Source organism: Ascaphus truei, assembly GCF_040206685.1.
Source record: "Ascaphus truei isolate aAscTru1 chromosome 20 unlocalized genomic scaffold, aAscTru1.hap1 SUPER_20_unloc_3, whole genome shotgun sequence".
NCBI lineage: Eukaryota > Metazoa > Chordata > Amphibia > Anura > Ascaphidae > Ascaphus > Ascaphus truei.
Genome location: NW_027453859.1, coordinates 223,438 through 243,445, shown reverse-complemented (window position 1 = coordinate 243,445; position 20,008 = coordinate 223,438).

The window sequence follows — 20,008 nt, the reverse complement described above, 5'->3', positions numbered from 1 at the left end:
CTCACCTCTCTCGCTCCCACCCTCTATCTCACCTCTCTCTCTCCCACCCTCTATCTCACCTCTCTCCCACCCTCTATCTCACCTCTCTCTCCCACCCTCTATCTCACCTCTCTCTCTCCCACCCTCTATCTCACCTCTCTCTCTCCCACCCTCTATCTCACCTCTCTCTCCCACCCTCTATCTCACCTCTCTCTCCCACCCTCTATCTCACCTCTCTCTCTCCCACCCTCTATCTCACCTCTCTCCCACCCTCAATCTCACCTCTCTCCCACCCTCTATCTCACCTCTCTCTCTCCCACCCTCTATCTCACCTCTCTCGCTCGCACCCTCTATCTCACCTCTCTCTCCCACCCTCTATCTCACCTCTCTCGCTCTCACCCTCTATCTCACTTCTCTCTCCCACCCTCTATCTCACCTCTCTCGCTCCCACCCTCTATCTCACCTCTCTCTCTCCCACCCTCTATCTCACTTCTCTCTCTCACCTCTCTCTCCCACCCTCTATCTCACCTCTCTCTCTCCCACCCTCTATCTCACCTCTCTCTCTCTCCCACCCTCTATCTCACCTCTCTCTCTCCCACCTTCTATCTCACCTCTCTCTCCCACCCTCTATCTGACCTCTCTCTCCACCCTCTATCTCACCTCTCTCTCTCCCACCCTCTATCTCACCTCTCTCTCCCACCCTCTATCTCTCCTCTCTCTCCCACCCTCTATCTCACCTCTCTCCCACCCTCTATCTCACCTCTCTCTCTCCCACCCTCTATCTCACCTCTCTCTCCCACCCTCTATCTCACCTCTCTCCCACCCTCTATCTCACCTCTCTCCCACCCTCTATCTCACCTCTCTCTCTCCCACCCTCTATCTCACCTCTCTCTCTCCCACCCTCTATCTCACCTCTCTCTCTCCCACCTTCTATCTCACCTCTCTCTCTCCCACCCTCTATCTCACCTCTCTCGCTCCCACCCTCTATCTCACCTCTCTCTCTCTCCCACCCTCAACTCACCTCTCTCTCTCTCTCTCCCACCCTCTATCTCACCTCTCTCTCTTCCACCCTCTATCTCACCTCTCTCTCTCCCACCCTCTATCTCACCTCTCTCTCCTACCCTCTATCTCACCTCTCTCTCTCCCACCCTCTATCTCACCTCTCTCTCCTACCCTCTATCTCACCTCTCCCTCCCACCCTCTATCTCACCTCTCTCTCTCCCACCCTCTATATCACCTCTATCTCCCACCCTCTATCTCACCTCTCTCGCTCCCACCCTCTATCTCACCTCTCTCCCACCCTCTATCTCACGTCTCTCTCCCACCCTCTATCTCACCTCTCTCCCCCACCCTCCATCTCACCTCTCTCTCCCACCATCAATCTCACCTCTCTCCCACCCTCTATCTCACCTCTCTCTCTCCCACCCTCTATCTCACCTCTCTCTCTCTCCCACCTTCATTCTCACCTCTCTCTCCCACCCTCTATCTCACCTCTCTCCCCCACCCTCTATCTCACCTCTCTCTCCCACCCTCTATCTCACCTCTCTCGCTCCCACCCTCTCTCTCCCACCCTCTATCTCACCTCTCGCTCCCACCCTCTATCTCACCTCTCTCTCCCACCATCAATCTCACCTCTCTCCCACCCTCTATCTCACCTCTCTCTCCCACCCTCTATCTCACCTCTCTCCCACCCTCTATCTCACGTCTCTCTCCCACCCTCTATCTCACCTCTCTCCCCCACCCTCCATCTCACCTCTCTCTCCCACCATCAATCTCACCTCTCTCCCACCCTCTATCTCACCTCTATCTCCCACCCTCTATCTCACCTCTCTCGCTCCCACCCTCTATCTCACCTCTCTCCCACCCTCTATCTCACGTCTCTCTCCCACCCTCTATCTCACCTCTCTCCCCCACCCTCCATCTCACCTCTCTCTCCCACCATCAATCTCACCTCTCTCCCACCCTCTATCTCACCTCTATCTCCCACCCTCTATCTCACCTCTCTCTCTCACACCCTCTATCTCACTCTCACCCACCCTCTATCTCACTTCTCTCTCCCACCCTCTATCTCACTTCTCTCGCTCCCACCCTCTATCTCACCTCTCTCCCACCCTCTATCTCACCTCTCTCGCTCCCACCCTCTATCTCACCTCTCTCTCTCCCACCCTCTATCTCACCTCTCTCTCTCCCACCATCACTCACCTCTCTCCCACCCTCTATCTCACCTCTCTCCCACCCTCTATCTCACCTCTCTCTCCCACCCTCTATCTCACCTCTCTCCCACCGTAAATCTCACCTCTATCCCACCCTCTATCTCACCTCTCTCCCAACCTCTATCTCACCTCTTTCTCTCTCTCCCACCCTCAATCTCACCTCTTTCTCTCTCTCCCACCCTCTATCTCACCTCTCTCTCTCCCACCCTCTATCTCACCTCTCTCACTCCCACCCTCTATCTCACCTCTCTCTCTCCCACCCTCTATCTCACCTCTCTCTCCCACCCTCTATCTCAACTCTCTCTCTCCCAGCCTCCATCTCACTTCTCTCTCCCACCCTCTATCTCACCTCTCTCTCTCCCACCCTCCATCTCACTTCTCTCTCCAACCCTCTATCTCACTTCTCTCTCCCACCCTCTATCTCACCTCTCTCTCTCCCACCCTCCATCTCACCTCTCTCTCCCACCATCAATCTCACCTCTCTCCCATCCTCTATCTCACCTCTCTCGCTCCCACCCTCTATCTCACTTCTCTCTCCCACCCTCTATCTCACCTCTCTCTCTCCCACCCTCTATCTTACCTCTCCCACTCCCACCCTCTATCTCACCTCTCTCTCTCCCACCTCAATCTCACCTCTCTCTCTCCCACCCTCTATCTCACCTCTCTCTCTCCCACCTCAATCTCACCTCTCTTTCCCACGTCAATCTCACCTCTCTCCCACCCTCTATCTCACCTCTCTCTCCCACCCTCTATCTCACCTCTCTTTCCCACCTCAATCTCACCTCTCTTTCCCACCTCAATCTCACCTCTCTCTCTCACCCTCTGTCTCACCTCTCTCTCTCACCCTCTGTCTCACCTCTCTCTGTCCCACCATCAATCTCACCTCTCTCCCACCCTCTATCTCACCTCTCTCTCTCACCCTCTATCTCACCTCTCTTTCCCACCTCAATCTCACCTCTCTCTCTCACCCTCTGTCTCACCTCTCTCTCTCACCCTCTGTCTCACCTCTCTCTGTCCCACCATCAATCTCACCTCTCTCCCACCCTCTATCTCACCTCTCTCTCCCACCCTCAATCTCACCTCTTTCTCTCTCTCCCACCCTCAATCTCACCTCTCTCCCACCCTCAATCTCACCTCTCTCCCACCCTCTATCTCACACCCTCTATCTCACACCTCTCCCACCTCTCTCTCTCTCTTACAGTGAGGTGTCTCCTGACGTCCCGGACCCCCCCTCTCTGTCCCTGCGCACAGATATGATGGAGATTTCAGGCCCCCCTGCCTCTAGTCCCCGGCTCTCTCCCCCCCTGCCTTCCCCTCAGGACTCTGGGTTGCCGGCGGCAGGGGGGGAGAGCATGCGTGTGTTAGCTCGCAGGGTCACCGTAGCGGGAGCGGTGCAGTATCTGGTGGAGTGGGGAGGGGGGGACATCTTCTGAGAGCAGCAAGGAGGTGGGGGGAACATGCTGGGGAATCACGCACATTTTCCCTCCCCCCCCCCCCCCGTGTCACGTGTGATTTCTTTCGAGAGCCCGTGATCTCGGCTTCCTGTACATACATGTTTTATTCAGAACTCTCAATGGCGGAGGAGTCCTCTGTACGCCTGTACATAACAACGCCGCGCTTCTCGTCCTGTCACGTGTGTTATTTACAGTGTCCGCTCACGGAGTCTATATTATAATGGGACGGTCTTATTATAAGAGCGGGATCCTCCTGTCTGTGTTATATTATATCCCACATTTCTGCTCCGAGAAAGTCTCTGGTGTTTTATTTATAAGAGCGGGGTCAGATCCTCCTGTGTTATATCCCATATTCTGCTCCCGCGGGGTGTCTGCGGGACGTTCTTATTATAAGAGCGGGGTCAGATCCCCCTGTGTTATATCCCATATTCTGCTCCCGCGGGGTGTCTGTGGGACGTTCTTATTATAAGAGCGGGGTCAGATCCTCCTGTGTTATATCCCATATTCTGCTCCCGCGGGGTGTCTGTGGGACGTTCTTATTATAAGAGCGGGGTCAGATCCTCCTGTGTTATATCCCATATTCTGCTCCCGCGGGGTGTCTGTGGCACGTTCTTATTATAAGAGCGGGGTCAGATCCTCCTGTGTTATATCCCATATTCTGCTCCCGCGGGGTGTCTGCGGGACGTTCTTATTATAAGAGCGGGGTCAGATCCTCCTGTGTTATATCCCATATTCTGCTCCCGCGGGGTGTCTGCGGGACGTTCTTATTATAAGAGCGGGGTCAGATCCTCCTGTGTTATATCCCATATTCTGCTCCCGCGGGGTGTCTGCGGGACGTTCTTATTATAAGAGCGGGGTCAGATCCCCCTGTGTTATATCCCATATTCTGCTCCCGCGGGGTGTCTGTGGGACGTTCTTATTATAAGAGCGGGGTCATATCCTCCTGTGTTATTTCCCATATTCTGCTCCCGCGGGGTGTCTGCGGGACGTTCTTATTATAAGAGCGGGGTCAGATCCTCCTGTGTTATATCCCATATTCTGCTCCCGCGGGGTGTCTGCGGGACGTTCTTATTATAAGAGCGGGGTCAGATCCCCCTGTGTTATATCCCATATTCTGCTCCCGCTGGGTGTCTGTGGGACGTTCTTATTATAAGAGCGGGGTCAGCTCCTCCTGTGTTATATCCCATATTCTGCTCCCGCGGGGTGTCTGCGGGACGTTCTTATTATAAGAGCGGGGTCAGATCCTCCTGTGTTATATCCCATATTCTGCTCCCGCGGGGTGTCTGTGGGACGTTCTTATTATAAGAGCGGGGTCAGATCCTCCTGTGTTATATCCCATATTCTGCTCCCGCGGGGTGTCTGCGGGACGTTCTTATTATAAGAGCGGGGTCAGATCCTCCTGTGTTATATCCCATATTCTGCTCCCGCGGGGTGTCTGCGGGACGTTCTTATTATAAGAGCGGGGTCAGATCCTCCTGTGTTATATCCCATATTCTGCTCCCGCGGGGTGTCTGTGGGACGTTCTTATTATAAGAGCGGGGTCAGATCCTCCTGTGTTATATCCCATATTCTGCTCCCGCGGGGTGTCTGCGGGACGTTCTTATTATAAGAGCGGGGTCAGATCCTCCTGTGTTATATCCCATATTCTGCTCCCACGGGGTGTCTGTGGGACGTTCTTATTATAAGAGCGGGGTCAGATCCTCCTGTGTTATATCCCATATTCTGCTCCCACGGGGTGTCTGTGGGACGTTCTTATTATAAGAGCGGGGTCAGATCCTCCTGTGTTATATCCCATATTCTGCTCCCGCGGGGTGTCTGCGGGACGTTCTTATTATAAGAGCGGGGTCAGATCCTCCTGTGTTATATCCCATATTCTGCTCCCGCGGGGTGTCTGTGGGACGTTCTTATTATAAGAGCGGGGTCAGATCCTCCTGTGTTATATCCCATATTCTGCTCCCGCGGGGTGTCTGCGGGACGTTCTTATTATAAGAGCGGGGTCAGATCCTCCTGTGTTATATCCCATATTCTGCTCCCGCGGGGTGTCTGTGGGACGTTCTTATTATAAGAGCGGGGTCAGATCCTCCTGTGTTATATCCCATATTCTGCTCCCGCGGGGTGTCTGTGGGACGTTCTTATTATTAGAGCGGGGTCAGATCCCCCTGTGTTATATCCCATATTCTGCTCCCGCGGGGTGTCTGTGGCACGTTCTTATTATAAGAGCGGGGTCAGATCCTCCTGTGTTATATCCCATATTCTGCTCCCGCGGGGTGTCTGCGCGACGTTCTTATTATAAGAGCGGGGTCAGATCCTCCTGTGTTATATCCCATATTCTGCTCCCGCGGGGTGTCTGCGGGACGTTCTTATTATAAGAGCGGGGTCAGCTCCCCCTGTGTTATATCCCATATTCTGCTCCCGCGGGGTGTCTGCGGGACGTTCTTATTATAAGAGCGGGGTCAGATCCCCCTGTGTTATATCCCATATTCTGCTCCCGCGGGGTGTCTGTTGGACGTTCTTATTATAAGAGCGGGGTCAGATCCTCCTGTGTTATATCCCATATTCTGCTCCCGCGGGGTGTCTGTGGGACGTTCTTATTATAAGAGCGGGGTCAGATCCTCCTGTGTTATATCCCATATTCTGCTCCCGCGGGGTGTCTGTTGGACGTTCTTATTATAAGAGCGGGGTCAGATCCCCCTGTGTTATATCCCATATTCTGCTCCCGCGGGGTGTCTGTGGCACGTTCTTATTATAAGAGCGGGGTCAGATCCTCCTGTGTTATATCCATATTCTGCTCCCGCGGGGTGTCTGTGGGACGTTCTTATTATAAGAGCGGGGTCAGATCCTCCTGTGTTATATCCCATATTCTGCTCCCGCGGGGTGTCTGCGGGACGTTCTTATTATAAGAGCGGGGTCAGCTCCCCCTGTGTTATATCCCATATTCTGCTCCCACGGGGTGTCTGCGGGACGTTCTTATTATAAGAGCGGGGTCACATCCTCCTGTGTTATATCCCATATTCTGCTCCCGCGGGGTGTCTGCGGGACGTTCTTATTATAAGAGCGGGATCAGATCCTCCTGTGTTATATCCCATATTCTGCTCCCGCGGGGTGTCTGCGGGACGTTCTTATTATAAGAGCGGGGTCAGATCCCCCTGTGTTATATCCCATATTCTGCTCCCGCGGGGTGTCTGTGGCACGTTCTTATTATAAGAGCGGGGTCAGATCCTCCTGTGTTATATCCCATATTCTGCTCCCGCGGGGTGTCTGTGGGACGTTCTTATTATAAGAGCGGGGTCAGATCCTCCTGTGTTATATCCCATATTCTGCTCCCGCGGGGTGTCTGGTCTGCGGGACGTTCTTATTATAAGAGCGGGGTCAGATCCTCCTGTGTTATATCCCATATTCTGCTCCCGCGGGGTGTCTGTGGGTCGTTCTTATTATAAGAGCGGGGTCAGATCCTCCTGTGTTATATCCCATATTCTGCTCCCACGGGGTGTCTGTGGGACGTTCTTATTATAAGAGCGGGGTCAGATCCCCCTGTGTTATATCCCATATTCTGCTCCCACGGGGTGTCTGTGGGACGTTCTTATTATAAGAGCGGGGTCAGATCCCCCTGTGTTATATCCCATATTCTGCTCCCGCGGGGTGTCTGCGGGACGTTCTTATTATAAGAGCGGGGTCAGATCCTCCTGTGTTATATCCCATATTCTGCTCCCGCGGGGTGTCTGCGGGACGTTCTTATTATAAGAGCGGGGTCAGATCCTCCTGTGTTATATCCCATATTCTGCTCCCGCGGGGTGTCTGTGGGACGTTCTTATTATAAGAGCGGGGTCAGATCCTCCTGTGTTATATCCCATATTCTGCTCCCGCGGGGTGTCTGCGGGACGTTCTTATTATAAGAGCGGGGTCAGATCCTCCTGTGTTATATCCCATATTCTGCTCCCACGGGGTGTCTGTGGGACGTTCTTATTATAAGAGCGGGGTCAGATCCTCCTGTGTTATATCCCATATTCTGCTCCCGCGGGGTGTCTGTGGGACGTTCTTATTATAAGAGCAGGGTCAGATCCCCCTGTGTTATATCCCATATTCTGCTCCCGCGGGGTGTCTGTGGGACGTTCTTATTATAAGAGCGGGGTCAGATCCTCCTGTGTTATATCCCATATTCTGCTCCCGCGGGGTGTCTGTGGGACGTTCTTATTATAAGAGCGGGGTCAGCTCCCCCTGTGTTATATCCCATATTCTGCTCCCGCGGGGTGTCTGCGGGACGTTCTTATTATAAGAGCGGGGTCAGATCCTCCTGTGTTATATCCCATATTCTGCTCCCACGGGGTGTCTGTGGCACGTTCTTATTATAAGAGCGGGGTCAGCTCCCCCTGTGTTATATCCCATATTCTGCTCCCGCGGGGTGTCTGTGGAACGTTCTTATTATAAGAGCGGGGTCAGATCCTCCTGTGTTATATCCCATATTCTGCTACCGCGGGGTGTCTGCGGGACGTTCTTATTATAAGAGCGGGGTCAGATCCCCCTGTGTTATATCCCATATTCTGCTCCCGCGGGGTGTCTGTGGGACGTTCTTATTATAAGAGCGGGGTCAGATCCTCCTGTGTTATATCCCATATTCTGCTCCCGCGGGGTGTCTGCGGGACGTTCTTATTATAAGAGCGGGGTCAGATCCTCCTGTGTTATATCCCATATTCTGCTCCCGCGGGGTGTCTGTGGGACGTTCTTATTATAAGAGCGGGGTCAGATCCCCCTGTGTTATATCCCATATTCTGCTCCCGCGGGGTGTCTGTGGGACGTTCTTATTATAAGAGCGGGGTCAGATCCTCCTGTGTTATATCCCATATTCTGCTCCCGCGGGGTGTCTGTGGGACGTTCTTATTATAAGAGCGGGGTCAGATCCCCCTGTGTTATATCCCATATTCTGCTCCCGCGGGGTGTCTGTGGGACGTTCTTATTATAAGAGCGGGGTCAAATCCTCCTGTGTTATATCCCATATTCTGCTCCCGCGGGGTGTCTGTGGGACGTTCTTATTATAAGAGCGGGGTCAGATCCTCCTGTGTTATATCCCATATTCTGCTCCCGCGGGGTGTCTGCGGGACGTTCTTATTATAAGAGCGGGGTCAGATCCTCCTGTGTTATATCCCATATTCTGCTCCCGCGGGGTGTCTGTGGGACGTTCTTATTATAAGAGCGGGGTCAGATCCTCCTGTGTTATATCCCATATTCTGCTCCCGCGGGGTGTCTGCGGGACGTTCTTATTATAAGAGCGGGGTCAGATCCTCCTGTGTTATATCCCATATTCTGCTCCCGCGGGGTGTCTGCGGGACGTTCTTATTATAAGAGCGGGGTCAGATCCCCCTGTGTTATATCCCATATTCTGCTCCCACGGGGTGTCTGTGGGACGTTCTTATTATAAGAGCGGGGTCAGATCCTCCTGTGTTATATCCCATATTCTGCTCCCACGGGGTGTCTGCGGGACGTTCTTATTATAAGAGCGGGGTCAGATCCTCCTGTGTTATATCCCATATTCTGCTCCCGCGGGGTGTCTGTGGGACGTTCTTATTATAAGAGCGGGGTCAGATCCTCCTGTGTTATATCCCATATTCTGCTCCCACGGGGTGTCTGTGGGACGTTCTTATTATAAGAGCGGGGTCAGATCCTCCTATGTTATATCCCATATTCTGCTCCCACGGGGTGTCTGCGGGACGTTCTTATTATAAGAGCGGGGTCAGATCCTCCTGTGTTATATCCCATATTCTGCTCCCGCGGGGTGTCTGTGGGATGTTCTTATTATAAGAGCGGGGTCAGATCCTCCTGTGTTATATCCCATATTCTGCTCCCGCGGGGTGTCTGTGGCACGTTCTTATTATAAGAGCGGGGTCAGATCCTCCTGTGTTATATCCCATATTCTGCTCCCGCGGGGTGTCTGCGGGACGTTCTTATTATAAGAGCGGGGTCAGATCCTCCTGTGTTATATCCCATATTCTGCTCCCGCGGGGTGTCTGTGGCACGTTCTTATTATAAGAGCGGGGTCAGCTCCCCCTGTGTTATATCCCATATTCTGCTCCCGCGGGGTGTCTGTGGGACGTTCTTATTATAAGAGCGGGGTCAGATCCCCTGTGTTATATCCCATATTCTGCTCCCGCGGGGCGTCTGTGGCACGTTCTTATTATAAGAGCGGGGTCAGATCCTCCTGTGTTATATCCCATATTCTGCTCCCGCGGGGTGTCTGTGGGACGTTCTTATTATAAGAGCGGGGTCAGATCCTCCTGTGTAATATCCCATATTCTGCTCCCGCGGGGTGTCTGCGGGACGTTCTTATTATAAGAGCGGGGTCAGATCCTCCTGTGTTATATCCCATATTCTGCTCCCGCGGGGTGTCTGTGGGACGTTCTTATTATAAGAGCGGGGTCAGATCCTCCTGTGTTATATCCCATATTCTGCTCCCGCGGGGTGTCTGTGGGATGTTCTTATTATAAGAGCGGGGTCAGATCCTCCTGTGTTATATCCCATATTCTGCTCCCGCGGGGTGTCTGTGGGACGTTCTTATTATAAGAGCGGGGTCAGCTCCTCCTGTGTTATATCCCATATTCTGCTCCCACGGGGTGTCTGTGGGACGTTCTTATTATAAGAGCGGGGTCAGCTCCTCCTGTGTTGTATCCCATATTCTGCTCCCACGGGGTGTCTGTGGGACGTTCTTATTATAAGAGCGGGGTCAGATCCTCCTGTGTTATATCCCATATTCTGCTCCCGCGGGGTGTCTGCGGGACGTTCTTATTATAAGAGCGGGGTCAGATCCTCCTGTGTTATATGCCATATTCTGCTCCCGCGGGGTGTCTGCGGGACGTTCTTATTATAAGAGCGGGGTCAGATCCTCCTGTGTTATATCCCGTATTCTGCTCCCGCGGGGTGTCTGTGGGACGTTCTTATTATAAGAGCGGGGTCAGATCCCCCTGTGTTATATCCCATATTCTGCTTCCACGGGGTGTCTGTGGCACGTTCTTATTATAAGAGCGGGATCAGATCCTCCTGTGTTATATCCCATATTCTGCTCCCGCGGGGTGTCTGTGGGACGTTCTTATTATAAGAGCGGGGTCAGATCCCCCTGTGTTATATCCCATATTCTGCTCCCGCGGGGTGTCTGTGGGACGTTCTTATTATAAGAGCGGGGTCAGATCCTCCTGTGTTATATCCCATATTCTGCTCCCACGGGGTGTCTGTGGGACGTTCTTATTATTAGAGCGGGGTCAGCTCCTCCTGTGTTATATCCCATATTCTGCTCCCACGGGGTGTCTGCGGGACGTTCTTATTATAAGAGCGGGGTCAGATCCCCCTGTGTTATATCCCATATTCTGCTCCCACGGGGTGTCTGTGGCATGTTCTTATTATAAGAGCGGGGTCAGATCCTCCTGTTTTATATCCATATTCTGCTCCCACGGGGTGTCTGTGGGACGTTCTTATTATAAGAGCGGGGTCAGCTCCTCCTGTGTTATATCCCATATTCTGCTCCCACGGGGTGTCTGCGGGACGTTCTTATTATAAGGGCGGGGTCAGATCCTCCTGTGTTATATACCATATTCTGCTCCCACGGGGTGTCTGCGGGACGTTCTTATTATAAGAGCGGGGTCAGATCCTCCTGTGTTATATCCCATATTCTGCTCCCACGGGGTGTCTGCGGGACGTTCTTATTATAAGAGCGGGGTCAGATCCTCCTGTGTTATATCCCATATTCTTCTCCCACGGGGTGTCTGAGGGACGTTCTTATTATAAGAGCGGGGTCAGATCCTCCTGTGTTATATCCCATATTCTTCTCCCACGGGGTGTCTGTGGGACGTTCTTATTATAAGAGCGGGGTCAGATCCTCCTGTGTTATATCCCATATTCTGCTCCCACGGGGTGTCTGTGGGACGTTCTTATTATAAGAGCGGGGTCAGATCCTCCTGTGTTATATCCCATATTCTGCTCCCACGGGGTGTCTGCGGGACGTTCTTATTATAAGAGCGGGTCAGATCCTCCTGTGTTATATCCCATATTCTGCTCCCACGGGGTGTCTGCGGGACGTTCTTATTATAAGAGCGGGGTCAGCTCCTCCTGTGTTATATCCCATATTCTGCTCCCACGGGGTGTCTGCGGGACGTTCTTATTATAAGAGCGGTGTCAGATCCCCCTGTGTTATATCCCATATTCTGCTCCCACGGGGTGTCGGTGGCATGTTCTTATTATAAGAGTGGGGTCAGATCCTCCTGTTTTATATCCCATATTCTGCTCCCACGGGGTGTCTGTGGGACGTTCTTATTATAAGAGCGGGGTCAGCTCCTCCTGTGTTACAGTATATCCCATATTCTGCTCCCACGGTGTGTCTGTGGGACGTTCTTATTATAAGAGCGGGGTCAGATCCTCCTGTGTTATATCCCATATTCTGCTCCCACGGGGTGTCTGTGGAACGTTCTTATTATAAGAGCGGGGTCAGATCCCCCTGTGTTATATCCCATATTCTGCTCCCACGGGGTGTCTGTGGCACGTTCTTATTATAAGAGCGGGGTCAGCTCCTCCTGTGTTATATCCCATATTCTGCTCCCACTGGGTGTCTGTGGGACGTTCTTATTATAAGAACGGGGTCAGCTCCTCCTGTGTTATATCCCATATTCTGCTCCAGGAGGTGTGAAGCGTGTAGCCTGCCCTGGCTCGCGTGTGGGTGTGACCTGTGTATCCGGCCCTGGATCACGTATGGGTGTGACCCGTGTGTCACGGGAGACCAGCACTTTTACACACGAAACCACCGGGATCACCAGCACCAGACAGGACAAAGTTGTTGGATAAAATGGGGTTTATTCTGGCATGCAGCAGACAAAACAAAGATGTACAAAAGAAGATACCATACCAACTGGGGAGGAGACTCTTGTCTCGCTATGTGCAGGGGCCTGCTTCAAGAAGGCTTGCCCTACCCGCTTCTCGTCCAGGATCTCAGAGTGCTGATCACACAGCAGCCCCTCTGAGATACATCTCCAGCTGGTCACTGTCAAGATCCAACTCCTTCATAGAATGAATCAGTCTCTTTGTCTCTCAGATGCTCTTCTGAGGGAATCTCCACACTCCTTCCCAGAGTCTCTCTCTGAAGGTAGATCTGCTTCTCTGATCAGCAGCACCCCTTATATAGCCCTCTGTGGCTATCCCTTACATAGGAGGGGGCTGCTGAACAATCAGAGCATGGATTAGGTTGATGCCACAACAGCCAAGAGGGCATGCTAAAAGCCCATCCCTGATTGCTCACTCTCTCACCAAATGTCTGTAACACCTCCACGCTTCCAACCATTGTCTCTGCAGGAACCTCGGCTGATTAAATCACAGAGTCCTCTCCATAGAGATGACAGTAACAATGCAATTTCTCATTTGCTTTCTTGCAGGGCTGACACCCAAAGCACATTACAGAACAATGTTGAGTCACTAAACTGTGGGATTGCATGTACAGGGTATAATGAATACAGGCTTTGAAATACATTCTTACAGACCTGGAAATACATTTACACATTTCCTGTTCTTCCCCAGATATTTAAAGTACATTTGGCCAAAATAAGCATTACAAAGGTGGCCAAGTTACACAGAATTAGGGGGTAGATAGCTGGGCTTCATCCCAGTTATGTGATGCTAGCCCAACCATCACATCTCCCCCCTCATGATGAAGGCTCTTGGGAAGTCACCCTATCAGGTGGCTCCACAAGCCTGGAAGTCTTTGAGGTGAGTTTGTCGCTGGGTATGTCTAGCCGGAAGAGACCATCTGCGCTGCCGTGCTTGCTGCCCTTGGCGAAGTCCTGAAGGGCACGGCTCCAGGTGAGCCAGGTCTCAGTCTCCCCAGGCATCCTCTGCAACCAATTAAGAGGGTTGTGCTCCACGAGCCCCACATAGGGCTTCCCACATACATAGGGCTGCCAGCGCTCCTGAGCCCAAGCAGTGACCAAGCCCACTGGCAGAGCCTGTAACACTGTCCCGCACTCGGGGGACCAAGGCTGCCAGCACCTCGAGCCGCCCTGGGTCACCATAGGAGTCTGGGATGCTACGCTGGCTCTCCCCTTTCCTACGGTAGCCCTGTATCTCCGCCATCTCCATGTTCCGTTCCCCGAGATCCGTTACGCGGTCCGGTACAGGGATCTGTGATCTCTGGTTTTGACCAGGCGATCAGGTGGGTGGGTCCTGCCCAGCTTATCCAGATCCAGGACTCGGCCACCTCATGCCCGCCAGATCAGTGTCTGCCCGCACCCTGTCCCGGGAACACTCACGGAGCTCCGGCCAGTCGCCCTCAGTCAGTTTGCCAGGGGAATGGTCAGCAGGGATGTCAGGACAGAGATTAGCCTGGGTCTGGTTTATGTGTGTGGGGGGTGAGGTTGTGTGTGTGCTGGCGGGTGGAATTGTGTGTGTGAGGAGAGGAGGATTGACCGAGTGAAATTGAGTTACATAGTTGTGGGTGTTATTGTGTGTGTGTGTGTGTGTGGGATTAAATGTGTGTTGGGATGGGATGATGTGTTTGGGGGTGGGACGATGTGCGTGGGAGGGATTATGTTTGTTGGAGGGATTATGTGTGTGGGGGGGGTGGGATTGTGTGTGTGTGGGGAGGAGGATAGAGAGTGGAATTGAGTTGTGGGTGAGATTGTATGTGTGTGGGGGGTGGGATTGTGTGTGTGGGGGTGGAATGGTGTGTGAGGAGAGGAGGATTGACAGTGGAATTGAGTTGTGTGTGTGGGGTGGGATTATATGTGTGTGGGGGGTGGAATTATGTGTGTTTGGGACTATGTGTATGTGTGTGGGGGGTGGGATTGTGTGAGGAGAGGAGGATGGGATTATGTGTGTGGGCGCGGTGGGATTATATGTGTGGGGTGGAATTGTGTGTGTGTGAGGAGAGGAGAGGAGGATTGGCAGAGTGGAATTGATTTGTGGGTAGGAATGTGTGTGTGTAGTGGGTGGGATTATGTGTGTGTGGGACTGTGTGTGTGTGTGTGGGGTGGGATTGTGTGTGTGAGGAGAGGAGGATTGAGTTGTGGGTGGGATTATGTGTGGTGCGTGGGATTGTGTGGGGGGTGACAGTGTGTGTGTGAGGAGAATTGAGTTGTTGGTGGGATTATGTGTGTGTGGGGTGGGAGTGTGTGTGTGAGGAGAGGAGGATTGAGTTGTGTGTGGGATTATGTGTGTGTGGGGGCTGGGATTGTGTGTGTGAGGAGAGGAGGATTGAGTTGTGGGTGGGATTATGTGTGTGTGTGTGGGGGGTGGGATTGTGTGTGTGAGGAGAGAAGGATTGAGTTGTGGGTGGGATTATGTGTGTGTGTGGGGGGTGGGATTGTGTGTGTGAGGAGAGGAGGATTGAGTTGTGGGTGGGATTATGTGTGTGTGGGGGTTGGGATTGTGTGTGTGAGGAGAGGGATTGAGTTGTGGGTAGGAGTATGTGTGTGCGTGGGATTGTGTGGGGGTGGGATTATGTTGTGGGATTGTGTGTGTGGCGGGGGTGTGGGGGTACCCTTCTTTCTTTCACTCAACGATAACACGAATCACTGGAGGATAAGGTGATCACTGGATAAGGTGATTAACCTGTTCTTTGCCACGATGGATAGGTTTGTGTTTAAATGCTAGAAAATGTGAGTGCAGTTCCTATATGAGACCTCCCCCCACATTCCTGCTGAGGATATGGCACCATTGTGTCCTTATCTATTCCATCAATTTGAAGAGTTCTGCAAATGGAGAAGGCATCAAAACTGGGTCATGTTTGCATAATGGGGTGATTTTAATTATCCAGACATAGACTGCCATTGACAATGACAATGAGATTAGCGTTACAACTAAAGGAAACAGGTTTTTGGGGGTGCTTAAAGACAATTACATGATCCAAATTATTGAGGAACCAACCAGGAGAGGGGCAGTACTGGATTTGGTCATATCAAACAATGTAGAAGTAATAACACATATTCAAGTCCTGGAACATTTGGGTAACAGTGATCATAACATGGTCTCATTTGGAATAAAAGATTAAAAATAAAAAGATTAACAGATTAAGGTTAGACAAACTAACCTTATTTGTTTCTTTGAGGAGGTAAGTAGGAATTTAGACCAGGGTAATGCAGTTGATGTGGTCTACTTAGGTTTTGCAAAGGCTTTTGATACGGTTTCACACGAGGTTGGTGTACAAAATAAAGAAAATTGGACTCAGTAATAATATATGCACCTGGATTGAAAACTGGTTAAAGGACAGACAACAGAGGGTTGTCATAAATGGAACTTTTTCAGGTTGGGCTAAAGTCGTGAGTGGAGTACCTCAAGGATCGGTACTGGGACCCCTGCTTTTTAACTTGTTTATTAATGACCTTGAGGTTGGGATCGAGAGCAAAGTCTCCATCTTTGCTGATGATACTAAATTGTGTAAGGTAATAGAATCAGAGCAGGATGTAATTTCTCTTCAGAAGGACTTGGAGAGACTGGAAACGTGGGCAGGTAAATGGCAGATGAGGTTTACTACAGATAAATGTAAGGTTATGCATTTGGGTTGCAAGAATAAAAAGGCGACTTACAAATTAAATGGAGATATACAGTATTGGGGGAATCCTTGATGGAGAAGGATTTAGGAGTGCTTGTAGACAGCAGGCTTAGCAATAGTGCCCAATGTCATGCAGTAGCTGCAAAGGCAAACAAGATCTTATCTTGCATCAAACGGGCAATGGATGGAAGGGAAGTAAACATAATTATGCCCCTTTACAAAGCATTAGTAAGACCACACCTTGAATATGGAGTACAATTTTGGGCACCAATCCTAAGAAAATACATTGTGGAACTAGAGAGAGTGCAGAGAAGAGCCACCAAATTAATAAAGGGGATGGACAATCTAACTTATGAGGAGAGGATAGCTAAATTAGATTTATTTACATTAGAAAAGAGGCTTCTAAGAGGGGATATGATAACTATATACAAATATATTCAGGGACAATACAAGGAGCTTTCAAAAGAACTATTCATCCCACGGGCAGTACAAAGGACTCGGGGCCATCCCTTAAGGTTGGAGGAAAGGAAATTTCACCAGCAACAAAGGAAAGGGTTCTTTACAGTAAGGACAGTTAAAATGTGGAATGCATTACCCATGGAGACTGTGATGGCAGATACAATAGATTTGTTCAAAAAAAGGTTGGACATCTTTTTAGATGGGAAGGGTATCCAGGGATATACCAAATAAGTATACATGGGAAGGATGTTGATCCAGGGATTAATCCGATTGCCAATTCTTGGAGTCGGGAAGGAATTTATTTTTCCCCTTATGAGATATCATTGGATGATATGACACTGGGGTTTTTTGTTTGCCTTCCTCTGGATCAATAAGTAAGTATAGATATAGAATAAAGTATCTGTTGTCTAAATTTAGCATAAGTTGAACTTGATGGACGTACGTCTTTTTTCAACCTCATCTACTATGTAACTATGTAAGATTACTTGGGTTCAACAAAGACCTTAAAGACCTTAAACTTTTAGAAAGGCCGATTTTAATAAACTGAGGTCTAATCTACATGTAATACAATGGGATGATGTTTTTGCAGGGAAAAATGTAGAAGATAAATGGGCAGTCTTTAAAACATTGTTAGAAAAGCACAGTTATCAGTGTATACCCTTGGGTAATAAGTATAAAAGAAATAAGTCAAAACCAATGTGGCTAAATAAACAGGTAGGGGAGGAAATGGACAAGAAGAGGAAGGCGTTTAGATTCTTTAAGTCAGAAGGGACGGAGATATCGTATCAGAATTATAAGGAATGTAACAAAAATTGCAAAAGGGCAATTAAATTAGTAAAAATGGATAATGAAAAAAGGATTGCTATAGAAAGTAAGGTCAAACCTAAAGTTCTTTAAGTACCTTAATAACAAAAAAATGAGAAAAGAAAATATAGGACCCTTTCAGTGTGAGATGGGCAGGCAGATTATTGGAGATAAGGAAAAAGCTGAGGTATTAAACACATTCTTTGCCTCTGTGTTTACCAGGGAAGAATCAAGTTCAATAGTAGTGCCGCAGGAGGAAGCCACAACCTCCATATTAATGAACAATTGGTTAACTGAGGAAGAAGTTCATAAGCGACTTGAAAAAATTAAAGTAAATAAGGCACCTGGCCCCCGATGGCATACATCCAAGAGTTCTCAAGGAGTTAAGCTCAAACCATTATATTTAATATTCAAGGACTCCATTTCCACAGGCTCAGTACCACAAGATTGGCGTAAAGCAGATGTGGTGCCTATATTTAAAAAGGGAGCTAGATCACAACCGGGGAATTACAGACCTGTAAGCCTGACTTCAATAGTTGGGTGACACTATTCCATTCTCTTGCTTGAGAGAGTGTATGTCCTTTATTATATGTTTATATATTTACATGTCCTTTTTCCGTCTTCCATTTCTGTTGTTATACAATTGTGGTGTGGTGCCAAAGTGATGTATGACTGGTAAGTTAAGATCCCACGTAGCAATGCAGTAAGGATATTATGTTAACCACCTGCCGGTGACCAGTACTAGTATAACATCCAATTGAAGGGAACAATAAATGAGAATTAATCAGCATCCAGCTGATGGGATAAGGAGCAAAGGAATAAACTCACATGAGATGTGTGTTTCCATGTAGTGGTGAGTCCTTGAGTCCAATGATCCTGGGGTATAGGTGTGCCTCCGTCTGTAGATTTGAATGAACCAGAATATTCACCTTGATAAAGGGCTTTCTAGTCCGAAACGCGTTGGTGTATTGTTTGCTGCAATGATCCATTAAAATAGCCTTATTTTTAATCGTGGGAACGCAATGCTGTTGTTTTTGCTGGCTCAATAGCATTGGATGTAGAGCTTCGTTTTTTTCCTCTCTCCTGGTTCATTCCATTTCCGTTGATGACGTCAGCACAGTCGGCTTATTTAAGGACGGTGGTCGGGACTGTTACATCGCGCCCCCTAACGAAGCGAAACACAGTCTTGGGTGACATGACGGATCATGTGCCCCCTGCTCACCTCAGAGAATCAGCTGTGCAGCACAAATGTCTCTGCTGCTCATGGCATGGCGTCCTCCACTCTCACCCATCGGACCTCCGCTCTCACCCATCGGACCTCCGCTCTCACCCATCGGACCTCCGCTCTCACCCATCGGACCTCCGCTCTCACCCATCGGACCTCCGCTCTCACCCTACGGACCTCCGCTCTCACCCATCGGAGCTCCGCTCTCACCCATCGGACCTCCGCTCTCACCCATCGGACCTCCGCTCTCACCCATCGGACCTCCGCTCTCACCCATCGGACCTCCGCTCTCACCCATCGGACCTCCGCTCCCACCCATCGGACCTCCGCTCCCACCCATCGGACCTCCGCTCTCACCCATCGGACCTCCGCTCTCACCCATCGGACCTCCGCTCACCCATCGGACCTCCGCTCTCACCCATCGGACCTCCGCTCTCACCCATCGGCCTCCGCTCTCACCCATCGGGCCACCGCTCTCACCCATCGGGCCACCGCTCTCACCCATCGGGCCACCGCTCTCACCCATCGGACCTCCGCTCTCACCCATCGGACCTCCGCTCTCACCCATCGGACCTCCGCTCTCACCCATCGGACCTCCGCTCTCACCCATCGGACCTCCGCTCCCACCCATCGGACCTCCGCTCCCACCCATCGGACCTCCGCTCCCACCCATCGGACCTCCGCTCTCACCCATCGGACCTCCGCTCTCACCCATCGGACCTCCGCTCTCACCCATCGGACCTCCGCTCTCACCACCATTATGCCACTACACATTGGATGGGATACTTTGGAGTTGGTTTGTATGTAGCTTGTGGCGTGACCGGTACAGCTCTGTTACCGAGAACACTGGAGGCATATTGGTAAATTTTGCATATCACACGGATCCGCCATTGATCTATATACTATGATCGGTGCAATTACTTTTCTGTGAAACACACTGACAATACCATCGTGAGCCGTTACACGGTCCTTCATAGCACTGATATGCTACTGGTAGCTACATAGGGTCACAGGTAAGGTGCATCGGCGTTCAGAGACGTTTCATGGTTGAAGGTTTAACCCTCGTCACATTTGCAGGCGGTTCTCATGATTTACCTTTTATTTTAGCGTTTTAATCTGTATGTTCGTACCACCTTCATTATTAATACATTGTATTTGATATTTTTGCACATATCTGTGAGTGCCCTTGTGACAATATGGCTCTTTTAATAAAGGTAAAGTGCAGCCATTGTCCCATCGTCTGGATGGATATACAGGGTAGCACTATATCATCGCTTACCTAGGGTTAGGCGTGTACACACACGGTAGCACTATATTTTATGGGTTATCTAGGGACGGACGCTTATCGCTTATCTAGCCAAAT